We start from the raw sequence: 12083 nt of genomic DNA on the forward strand, positions 1-12083 counted from the left end.
TTTAGCATAATGGCTAAGAGCCTGATCTATGTATTGGGAAATCTCTTCCATGAATCTTGTCTTTGCACATGCTCTCAGCCTCCCTTCCTTTCGCGCTGTGGTGGTAATAGTAATAAATAATCTGAGCTGATTGAGCATAATGGCTAAAAGACAAATTTATGTATCGGGAAATCCCTGACTTGAAGCTTGTCTTAGAACCCTTTCATTGTTAATATTATAAATCAGTCTTGTTTGTATCGCATTCAGTGCTGCACAGAAATATTCAGACTCTGTGATTTTCATTATTTTTCTGGGTGGGGAGGGGTGGGAATACCCGAAAGACTAGATTCATCGTAGGAGGAACTCTATGAAGCTTTGTGGGGTGGTCTTACCTACAAAGGTGAGGTGATTGAGTTGCTCTCAGCAGCTCAGTGGCTTCCCTGAGACATTCTTTTTTGAGGGGGGAAAGGCTGCCTTTATTAGACAATGGGCACCCATCTCCCTCCCCCCCCCCAGGACATACCTGGAAACCATAATACTTCATGATCTAGTATCATTCCCATTAGGACATTTTGCCCTGTAAGTGCTTGGCCTGCAATTTGGCAGTCTTAATTAATTTATTTATTTATTTAATTTCATTTATAAACCACCCTTAGCCAATGGCTCCCTGGGCGGTGTACAACATACAATAATAACAATAATCAACAAAATTGCAAGATATAAAATACAGATACATAATAAGACTACCTAATGTTAAGGTAATTAAAACATTAAAATACATACAAATGAATTAAAATGCCTGGGAGAATAGGAAGGTTTTGGCCTGGCGCCGAAAGGATAACAGTGTAGGCGCCAGGCGTACCTCCTCGGGGAGACTATTCCATAATTCGGGGGCCACCACCGAAAAGGCCCTAGATCTTGTCATTACCCTCCAAGCTTCTCGATTAGTCAGTACTCGGAGGAGGGCCTTAGATGTCAAACAAAGTGCACGGGTAGGTTCATAGCAGGAGAGGCGTTCAGGTATTGCGGACCCACACCGTGTAAGGCTTTATAGGTCAATACCAGCACCTTGAATCTGGCCCGGAAACAAATCGGCAACCAGTGCAAACGGGCCAGAACAGGTGTAATATGTGAGGACCGATTGGTCCTCGTCAACAGTCTGGCTGCTGCGTTTTGCACTAGATGGAGTTTCCGAACCGTCTTCAAGGGCAGCCCCACGTAGAGTGCATTACAGTAATCCAATCTAGAGGTCACTAGAGCATGAACAACTGAGGCGAGGTCATCACCGCAGAGATAGGGGCGTAGCTGGGCTACCAATCGAAGATGGTAGAACGCATTCCGAGCCACCGAGGCTACCTGAGCCTCAAGTGACAAGGAAGGATCGAAAAGAACCCCCAAACTACGAACCTGTTTCTTCAGGGGGAGTGTAACCCCATCCAGAACAGGATGAACATCCTCCATCTGTGCGGAAAAGGCATTCACCAACAGCGTCTCAGTCTTTTTTTTTTTTTCAATAATTTTTATTCAGATTTTCATAAAACATACAAGACAAAATCATAAAACATTCAAAGACAAAAAACAAAATCAAAAATAGTTAAACAAAAAGAAAAAAAAGAAAAAAAAAACAAAAATAAAAAATAAAGAGTAAAATATTGACTTCCCATTTGTCAAAGATCAAATCAGTTATAAGTCTATAATATATAACAATCCTGTCTCTTAAGTCATATTATAAAATCACTTTCCTCCAGTAGTTATCTTACTTAATCATCAAATCTCATAAACATTACTTTATTCTTTCCACAAAAAGTCAAAGAGAGGTTTCAATTCTTTAAGAAATATATCTATCAATTTTTTTTTCCAGATAAGCATATCGATTAATCCATCTCATTACTAATTATGATAATCTTATTGTCATAACCATAGTCAAAATAAACATTTCAATTAATCCATCACATCAGAATCTGTTAGGTTCAGTAATTTCAATAGCCATTGTTCTATTATCTCTAGTAATTCCATTTTCCATCTTCCATCTTCAGTAGTCTTGTTAAGTCCAGTAATTTCAATATCCAATCTTCCATTATCAGTATTCCATAATAATCTTGCTGTCAAAGCCATAGTCATATAGTAAGAGTCTGATGGGAATTACCTCTATCCCAAATATTTTCTTGCCATCCATTCTGAATAGGTTGCTGAAATACTGCTGTAAAATCATATCTCTGTTCTTTTTTTCAAAATACACTGGGTCATCTCTTAAAAGTTTTTCCATTGTCACATGGCTGCAGTTAATTCCATAGATTTTCTCTATATTGGGCTCCATCACATCATTCCAGTCCAGAAGATAGTCCATGCCATTGATAACTTTATCTCTAGAATCTTCATTAATTTCTTCAGAGATAACATTGAGTTCCAAACAATAGATTTTATTTCTAAAGTCCATAGACTCCAAATCTTGTTCCTGTTCCACGTTTGTTCCAATCTCCGGGATCTCCTCTCTCACAGGGACCCCTATTCCAGTCTCCAGGGTCTCCTCTCTCACAGGGACCCCTGTTCCAATCTCCGGGGTCTCCCCTCTCACAGGGACCCCTTCCAGGGTCACCTCTCTCACAGGGACCCTTATATCTTTAATCTCCTGCTTCATTTTACTCAATTCAATTTTCATTATCTCAATCTCATCCATTATTTTCTGAAACATAGTTATTTCCAGATTCTCAGCCACTTTCTTAATTGCCATTTTAAAAGAAAAATATAGGAAAACCACTTCTTATTTCAGCAACAATTGGGTTAATACTCCAAACTTGGTGACATCACAGTATAAACAGAGCAGACAGCCTTATCTCTCCAATAGTTAAGTAAACAAAATGCAGTTCCCAGGATCGAAACAATTAATGGCAATCGTCAAGAAACAGATTCGTCAAAATAAAATAGACCAAAAAAAGAGTAGTCTCAAAACAGTATAATATTTTTCAAAATAAAAATCTGGAATAGAAATCCCTCTTCTGTGTATATCTTTAGAATGCAAATCCAGGACAGCTTTTTGCAACAAAAACAGAGATAAGCTATTAATTAGTGCGTAGCAGAGAGAAGTTATGGCTCCCCAGTGAGATGTCAAAAACCGATCAATCTGGCAAATCTCTTTTAAACAGCAACAATTTAAGTCAAGTAAAAGAAAAATATAGAAAGAAGGGTGCTTGCCTGTTAGTGCGTTCTCTCTTAGAAGATAAGATGAACGTTCGCTTTAACAGATAGAGCTTGCTGTTGAAAATCCGTCCCACCTTCGTCGGGTGGACCTCGTCCCATAAATTAATGAGATCTGGTCGTCCCAACAAAAATAGGCTTTGAGGTTAATCTCTTCGTTTCTCCCTACCCGGGAGAAGTTTAATCAGTCAAAAAAAAAAGAAAAAACTGACTGATATATCTGAATAAGCTTCTTTTGAGGCAGGAGCCCGTCTCAAAAGCAGGCACAGGCTAAGTCACCCTTCCCGGAAGTCAACAGCGTCTCAGTCTTGTCTGGATTGAGTTTCAGTTTATTAGCTCCCATCCAGTCCATTATCACGGCCAGGCAATGGTTCAGCACATCAACAGCCTCACCTGAAGGAGATGAAAAGGAGTAATAGAGCTGCGTGTCATCAGCATACTGATGGCAACGCACTCCAAAACTCCTGATGACCGCACCCAGCGGCTTCATGTAGATGTTGAAAAGCATGGGGGACAGAACCAATCCCTGAGGGACTCCACAATGGAGAGTCCAGGGTATCGAGCAATGCTCCCCAAGCACTACCTTCTGGAGACGATCCGCCAAGTAGGAGCGGAGCCACTGCCAAGCAGTACCCCTGACTCCCAACTCCGCGAGTCTCTCCAGGATACCATGGTCGATGGTATCAAAAGCAGCTGAGAGATCAAGGAGAATCAACAGAGTTACACTCCCCCTGTCCCTCTCCCGACAAAGGTCATCATACAGGGCGACCAAGGCTGTTTCTGTGCCAGAACCGGGCCTAAAACCGGATAGAAACGGATCTAGATAATCGGCTTCATCCAAGAGCGCCTGGAGCTGGCTGGCAACCACCCGTTCCAAGACCTTGCCCAGAAATGGAACATTCGCTACCGGTCGATAGTTGTTCAAATTATCTGGGTCCAAGGACGACCTCTTCAAGAGAGGTCTCACTACAGCCTCCTTGAGACAGCGAGGGACAACTCCCTCACTCAAGGAGACATTAATCACTTCCTTGGCCCAGCCGGCAGTTCCAGCCTGGCTAGCTTTTACTAGCCAAGAGGGGCAAGGGTCCAGTACCGACGTGGTTGCACGCATCAGTCCAAGCATCTTGTCAACTTCCTCAAGCTGCACCAACTGAAACTCATCCAATAATTGAGGACAAGACCGTGATCTAGGTACCTCAATGGATTCAACTGTCCTAACATTAGAGTCGAGATCCCTACGGATGCATGCGATTTTATTTTGGAAGTGCCCTGCAAAGTCATTGCAGTGGGCTTCAGATGACTCTGTGATATCCTGAGGGCCATAAAAGCCCTCATACTATCTTAAAAAGCTCCGCTGGGTGGCATAAAGATGATCTAATAGTGGCAGCAAAATAACACTTTTTTGCTGCCCTTACTGCTTCTACATACAACTTAGTGGAGGCACTTACCAATGCATAATTGCATCCGTCAGGAGTTCACCTCCATCTGCACTCTAGCCTCCTCCTCTCTTGTTTCATCACTCTCAGCTCCGGGGTATACCACGGAGCTGTATGAGCTCTACATCGAAGGGGGCGCGCAGGAGCGATCGTGTCAACAGCCCGGGTCATTTCCGTATTCCACAGTTCGACCAGGGCCTCGACAGGAGCACTAGTCTTATCAGCCGGAAAGTCTCCCAGAGCCTTCTGAAAACCCAGAGGATCCATTAGTCCCCGGGAGCGGACCAACTTAATAGGTCCCCCACCTTTGCAGAGGGAAAGGGACGCCGTAAGCCTAAATGTCAGCAGGCGGTGATCTGTCCATGACAATGGGGTAGATGAAAAACATCCCACCTGCAGATCACCATCTCCATGTCCAGTGGCGAAGAACAAATCAAGAGTATGTCCCGACACATACGTTGGGCCAGTAGAAAATTGAGACAGCCCCATTGTTGTCATGGCGGCAATGAAGTCCTGAGCTGCCCCGGATAAGACAGCCTCGGCATGGATGTTGAAATCCCCCAGCACCAAAAGTCTAGGGGATCCCAACAACAACTCCGAGACTATCTCAGTCAGCTCAGCTAGGGAAGCTGTTGGGCAGCAAGGTGGGCGGTACACCAGCAGAATTCCCAATCTGTCTCGCTGGCCCAACACAAGGTGGAGACACTCCAGACCAGTCACCGCCTGGACAGGGTGCCTGGTCAGAAGAAAAGAGCTCTTATAGACCACGGCGACCCCCCCTCCCCGGCCCTCGGATCTACCACAATGCTGAACCGTATACCCGGGTGGGCAAAGCTGGGAAAGAGCAACTCCTCCCTGCTCCCCCACCCAGGTCTCGGTTATGCATGCCAGGTCGGCGCCCTCATCCACAATTATATCATGGACTAAGGAGGTTTTATTATATACCGACCTGGCATTTAAAAGCAGCACTTGGAGATCCGAGAGCTGGCTGATAGGACAACCCGAAATCCTGTGGATATGAGGAGAACCGGAACAGGGCACAGACACGACTTGTCTGGGACGAGTTCCCCTTACCTGGCATGTTCTCCTCCTAACACATTCTGGTTTCAACCACTTTGGTCAAGAGGGGAAAAGGTTGCAGACATTTTTAGATTTCCCATCGTAGTGAATGGGGAATACAACACTTCATTCTTTACACAGCAGATCTTGCAAGCCTGAAGTTGGCTCGTCCCTGCACTAAAACAATGCCGCTCATGACCTGGATCTTGTCAGCTCTCCAGAGCTTACTGCGTAATTCAAGCTGTGCTTTGCTAAAATGTCACTTAAATGCCCCAGAAATACTAATAGAATGGGAAAAAGATAATATGAATGTGTCAGATGAGAAGGGCACATTCTTAAATTGTTTAGGGATGAGTGTATGTCCTCTGTTCCATTATTGTTTCATGAGTTTGCTCTTCTCCACATTCTAAACTTTTAAACATAATTTAGAACGGCCTGGTAAGGAGTTCTCTGCAGAAGCTCTGCTGCCTGGGAGAAGACCTGCCCTGCCCCTTTTACCCCAAAGTGACCTTGGAAGCCTACACCTGTGTTGAAGGGGAGGAGTCCACACCTCTGCTTACAAAGAGACTGTGCTGCTGCTGAGGCCTTGCCTCAGTAGTCCCTCCGAAAGAAGCCTTCACTCAGAATAATGAAGTTTTTTAGGAGATATAGTAAATGGTTTTCCTTAGGGGCTTGGGGGGTGTTAATGGTTACTTCTCCTTTGTTTTTAAAGATTGTTTTATTAGGTTCATAATATTGAAAAGTTGTTTTTGCTTGCTGTTATATTTGTTATGTTACTGTTTAGTTTTTGTTAGGATATTGTTTTTTGCAGTTTTTGAGATGTATTTCTGTTCACTTTGTTGTAAGCTGCCTTGAGCACTTTTTTTGTGGAAAGGCGGCATACAAATAAAATGATGAATGAATGCAATTTCACCATTGATGCATGCACAATTTCTCCACCATTTTCAGCTTGCACCTTTCCCTGTCTCCCTTCTTACAGGCTGCTGATGCAACTGAATGCGCATATGCACATTGAATAAAACAATAGTGCAAAAAAAGGCATCTTGATGTGATTGCTGAAAACAACACAGGCACAGCAGACTGAAGAAAGCCCAGGACTCGAAAACGGAAGAATGGCAGATAGCTAACAAGTTGGTGCCACTCTGGAAGCAAGATCAGGTAACTTAATCCCCTGCAAAAAAAAACTGGGACGGGGAGAATTTCATAAGCCTCCCTGAAATCTTTTTAAAAACATATGCATGGGCAGTGAGTGAGAAAGGATTAGGCTGCTGCTTGCATGCACTTTTAAGAGGAGGAGATGGGGGTGTGTGCATGAGTGTATGCACACCCTTTATGTCTGCTTGAATGCACATGCATTTTTCTACATGGGTACCTGTACTCAAATGCCATGCAAGAAGCAGCCTTTAGATGCAGGTTAGGCTGAAGAAAAACAAAAAGAGGAAGGAAGGAAATGAGCTGGGAGGCAAGCCGTATAAGGAAGGATTCTGCAAAATATAGTGGGAGGGATCCCCAATGACATTTGCTGTCCTGTTGTAAGTATAGATCTTAAGGTGAAAACAGAGATAATGTAGGGCTGCCTGGCATGGGGATAATTAGCACAGTGTCCTCCAGATGTTGTTGAGATCAACTCCCATCATCCCTGCCTATTGGCCCTGCTAACTGGGGTGGATGGGAGATAGAGTCCAACAACGGTGGGAGGGCAGCACATTGGCAACCCCTGGCCTTGCAGTTTTAATTCTGCTTTAATGTCTTAAGGCTCTCAATAGCATCTACCCCACACCTCAATGCAACCCGAGATTTATTCAGACAAGATAAAAAAAAGTTAGATATATATTTTATACTGCATATGCAACCATATCATGTGTTACAAATATTGACCTTTTCATGTGTGCCACTTGTATTTTCTTTTATCTGCATAGCTCTTGGGTTTAATCTGTGAATCTGTTTTGTTTTATATAACCCAATGACCATCTGAATATATCACTCCCATGGGGCTGTGTGGAACCCTGTGGCAACCTTCTCCTTCAGGCCTACCAAAAAACCCACGAAACCCCCACCCTTGCCTAAAGTTTGCAAACTTCTTCTGTGGCCCTGCTGCGTGAGAGTTTTATATCCTGCATTTTTGTATTCATTGTTTTAAATGTTCTGGTTTTGATTGATGGGTTTTTATTTATAGTCATAGACCAAACTAAACATATACAAATACACAAATGCACATCAATACTTAAAAGAAGCATTAAACATAATCACTCTCGTGAGATACCCTCTTACTGCATATTAAAACAATCAATTTGCTTTTTACTGTTATGTCTTGATATTACTGTGTGTGTTTTGTTGTTTTGTCTAAGAAAATAATGAAAATGGCCAAGATTAGCCACCTTGGAAGTGTTAGAGGATGTTTAATCGCTTCAGTAGTACAGGGGGGGTGGGCAGTGTGGGGCTGGAGTGGGATGGGACTGGAGGACAGCCCAGAAACTGTTACGTGCAAGGTGGGAAATGTGGTGGTTTTGCACCTTGCAGCAATTCAAGAAGAGATTAATTGTTCTGTTGATCACACTTGGGATTTGATGGAGCGTGAGAAAAGCAAAAGATCGTATCTTGGGTATTTCAGAGGGAGGTGAGAAGGCTATACATAAACTACAAGCGTGTGTAAACATGGGTTTCTGTCAAATGTATCTTAACTATGGATTTAGCTAATGTATATTGTGGAATAATGAGTATATTGTGGAATACACAAAATTCTAGGAGGCATGTTAGTTCTCTCTCTGCAGGACTGTTGTTGTTGTGTGTGTGTGTGCGTTGCATGCTCCAAGACCTACAATGCCTGTCATATCACCTTCAATGTGCTCTAAAAAGTTGTTGGTTGTCTCCAGCCTTAGTTTTTTGTCATTTAAATGTTGGCAGTCATCCTGTGTCTTCTTCCCATATTGTGGCTTCTCCTGTCGGCTGTGCGTTTAGTTTTTAAGTGGTGAAAAGGCTCCGGGGAAATTTATCTGTCTTCCAGCCCCAAACTTGTGGAAAGATTAACATCTGGCTGTAATGGATGTGGGCAACCAGCCAGAAAGGATCCTGGTGTTCCATCCTGTTCCTGCCAGGTATGGGAATAAACATCCTAATTCCCTGCCTTTTAAGCTGTCAAAATCTCCCACACCGTTTTTGCAATGCTCTGTTCGTGTTGCAAGGACACTGTCTTCCCCCTTGTTTTTAGATGGGACTGTTGGGCCACCACTTCCTAAGGACACGTTTCTTGGCATGCTCAGTGTTAAGATCAAGCAATAAGCAATCATGCTTAGGGCACATCTTGGCATTAAGCTGATGGTGCTATGCACAGGCTACTGTGAGCACTAAAATGAATACATTTAGTGTTCTCAGTAGACCTGAGCTGAAAATTTTCAGCATTAGCTGTGTTCTTTGGAAAAGGTGTGGGGTATCGAGTGAAAGGGAGAAAAAATTAATTTGTAGGAGTGTGGTGTAGCGGTTGGAGTGTTGGACTGGGACCTGGGAGACCAAGGCTCAAATCCTCGCTCAGCCATGAAGCTTGCTGAGTGACCTTGGGCCAGTCACAGTCTCTCAACCTAACCTGCCTCACAGGGTTGTTGTGAGGATGAAATAGCGAGGGGGGAGAGCCATATATGCCACCTTGAGCTCCTTGGAGGAAAGGGTGGGATATAAATGTGATAATAAAAAATAAAATAAATAGAAAGCTCCCGACTTTATTTGCGGGTAGAGCTTGACGGCTTAGGGCTTGAGGGCTTACTGAAGTACACATCTGCAGTAACTCTTCCCTACCCCTTAAATAAAAAAAATTGTCTTCCGCTGCAAGTCAGTGTAGGTCCCTCCCATGCCCCCCAGCCCAAATAATGACTTTGGGAGCAATGCTGCAAGAGGACAGAGGGTCCCTCCAGACATCATTTTTATTGTGTATTCATGATTATCTGTGCTCATGATGGTATTGGGGCAGTTATATGCAATCTTGTTCTCAGTACTGTTTGCATCTGCAAAGGTTTCAGGGCAGATGTACTGCTTTGTTTCTAATCAGTGCATGTTCCATAGCTTCCTGCTGAAATCTCGTAACTTCTCATACCACAAATGTTCTGTTTCTTTGTTTTGTTTTGCCCTGCTTTCGTTGCCAGTGACATGTTGCAGCGTACACCTGCAAAAAACATCAAACTGGTCCAGAGGGGTTCATTGGCTACGTACATACCATGCATTTGAAGCTGGCGACTTCTCCCAAAGAATCTTGGGGTTACCCCTCACAGAACGGCAGTTCCTAGCACCATTAAGAAGCTACAGGTCCCAGGGTTCTTTAAGTGCATGGAGCATGGTGCATACGCAGCCGTGGTGTCATACCCAGGAGACGATTGTTGGGGGGGATGACTGCTCCCAGGTTGCCGCTTGCAGAAGTGAGAGATCTTTTTTTTAAATAAAAAGGGGGGGACCAGAGCTGCTGCCATCATGTATCCCAGGAAACCTCCTCCCTCAATGTTTTTAGCATTCCCTGTCCCCTTTACCACCACCACATCATACAAACAGCTGAAATCTCCACCCACTTTCACGGTTTGCAAATTTTGGCTCAGCACTAGTTTTGAGTGAGATTCCTTCCCCTCCCCCCCAAACCTCCAAAAGGATCTTGATCAGTGCTGGGTTGGTTGGGGATGATGGGAGTTGTAGTCCAAAACATCGGGAGAGCACCAGGTTAGGGAAGGTTTGATTAGGCACTTGGGAAAGCTCTGCAGAGCAAGAATCAGCAATGTATGTCTGCATTTGGAGAAGAGGTTGAGGTGTGTGATGTAGACAGCTTTTAAGGCATAGTTTTGGCTGTTTGTGTTGCTCATAGCTGAAAAACGTTTCTCTGGATTTAGAGTAGCAACATGATTTGTAAACAGCTATTTTGTACTTGAAAATGAGACGGAGTAAGAATCCAAAACATCTAAATCTTATCAACCTCCTCATCTGAGAGGTTGAGCAGAGAGAGCTGTTTTTATGCCTGTAATCAGTTTGCTGTCTTTTTTTTTTCTTCTTCCAGGCTTGCTTCACTCATCTCATTATCTGCAACATCTGAAACTTTACTTGGTTCCATTTGTCACCAAATTGTTTTTTTTTTATTTTCCCTGTGCTTAAAACTTGCAGAAATTGCTTTCCAATTAGACTCTTTAATTTTTGCATGTGACAGAAGGAGGAATGTGGCTCGTTTGGCTTTTTGCTTGCTTTTAAAGTGAAGTGCTCCTCTCTCTCGATCCCCTTGCGTTGCTTTTAATGTTCTGCAGCATGTCGCTCAACAGATGTGCCTGCACTAGGGGCTCTGCTGAACGTGTTGTCACAGTTTTTACACATTGGCAGACGGTTCGGCACTGGAAGGACTGTGGCTGTCAAATGAATTTTCTTGATTGCTTTGCAGTATGTGCAAAATAGTTTAAAAATGTCATGATTACTTCTCTTAAAGAAGAGGCAGGGAGAAGACAAAAATCTCCAACCCCCTCATTTTTGTTTGAGCAGACGAAAATATATAGGTTTGTGGGCATGTCTGCAGAACTCAAATGCTGTAATAAGTAGGGCTGTCAATCTCATTTAAAAGTTATTTGATTGTTTGTTTTAATGCAGGTGAGGGGACCCTTTGGCCCTCTAGATGTTGCTGAACAATAACTCCCATAATCCCAGCCAGCATGGCCAATGGCCAGGGATGATGGAAGCTGTAGCTCAGCAATGCCTGGAGGGCAAATGGTTCCCCTTACCTGGTTGAATCCATTAATGAAATCTGCATAAATTGGCATGTGACTATGACAATAGTTTTGGAGTAAGAAAAATACTTTCTTTTTTGGTGACATGCAGTTGTAGCAGGACCATCTTAGAGACATTTATTCGTGTGTGAAGGGGGAATACCTCTTCTTAGATTTTTTGGCAGTTTTTAAATGTATTAATATTTAAAATTAACTTTTAAAAAAAATAAAATGTGTATCTGTTCATCTGGGATGTCTTTTTGGTTTACTACAATGGTTTTTGATTGATCTAACTGCTTAAAGATTTGTCTGATTAACAAATAAAACTTAGAAAATGCTGAATAATATTTTTTCTCTTGGCAGTCTGCGGTTTACAAATATGAATATGTATAAGAAAAGGTCATTTTTCAACTCGAGGCTAAGCTGCTTGACAAGCACTTTTGGCAGTCCTGAAAAGCACCTCCTGTTTTTGAAATTCTTGCAGAAATGTTAGCTTATTTGTTTAAACTGGACTCCCTGCAGATGTTCCTCAGTGATGTCTGCATATAACAAAATCAGATTTTGGCTCTGGAGCATTATGAAATCCCGTTTACTCTGATATTTGAATAGTAAGGATTGTCCCTGTCTCTAATCCATAAAGGGGAGGCATGGCACTGAAACAGCAGATGTAGCATCAAAAAGTGAATATTGGCCCAGT

The 12083-nt window shown here is 43.0% G+C and overlaps 1 protein-coding gene across 6 annotated transcripts in view; it reads left to right on the forward strand.

The window, feature by feature from the left end:
- SEMA6D (semaphorin 6D) overlaps positions 1-12083 on the forward strand; it is a 414582-nt gene that overhangs the window by 15506 nt on the left and 386993 nt on the right. For all 6 annotated transcript variants that reach the window (XM_061595391.1, XM_061595390.1, XM_061595398.1 and 3 more), the window contains exon 2: positions 6649-6827. The gene's annotated coding sequence lies outside the window, so the exon portion shown is untranslated. The remainder of the gene's footprint in view (positions 1-6648; positions 6828-12083) is intronic.

Source organism: Rhineura floridana, chromosome 14, assembly GCF_030035675.1.
Source record: "Rhineura floridana isolate rRhiFlo1 chromosome 14, rRhiFlo1.hap2, whole genome shotgun sequence".
NCBI lineage: Eukaryota > Metazoa > Chordata > Lepidosauria > Squamata > Rhineuridae > Rhineura > Rhineura floridana.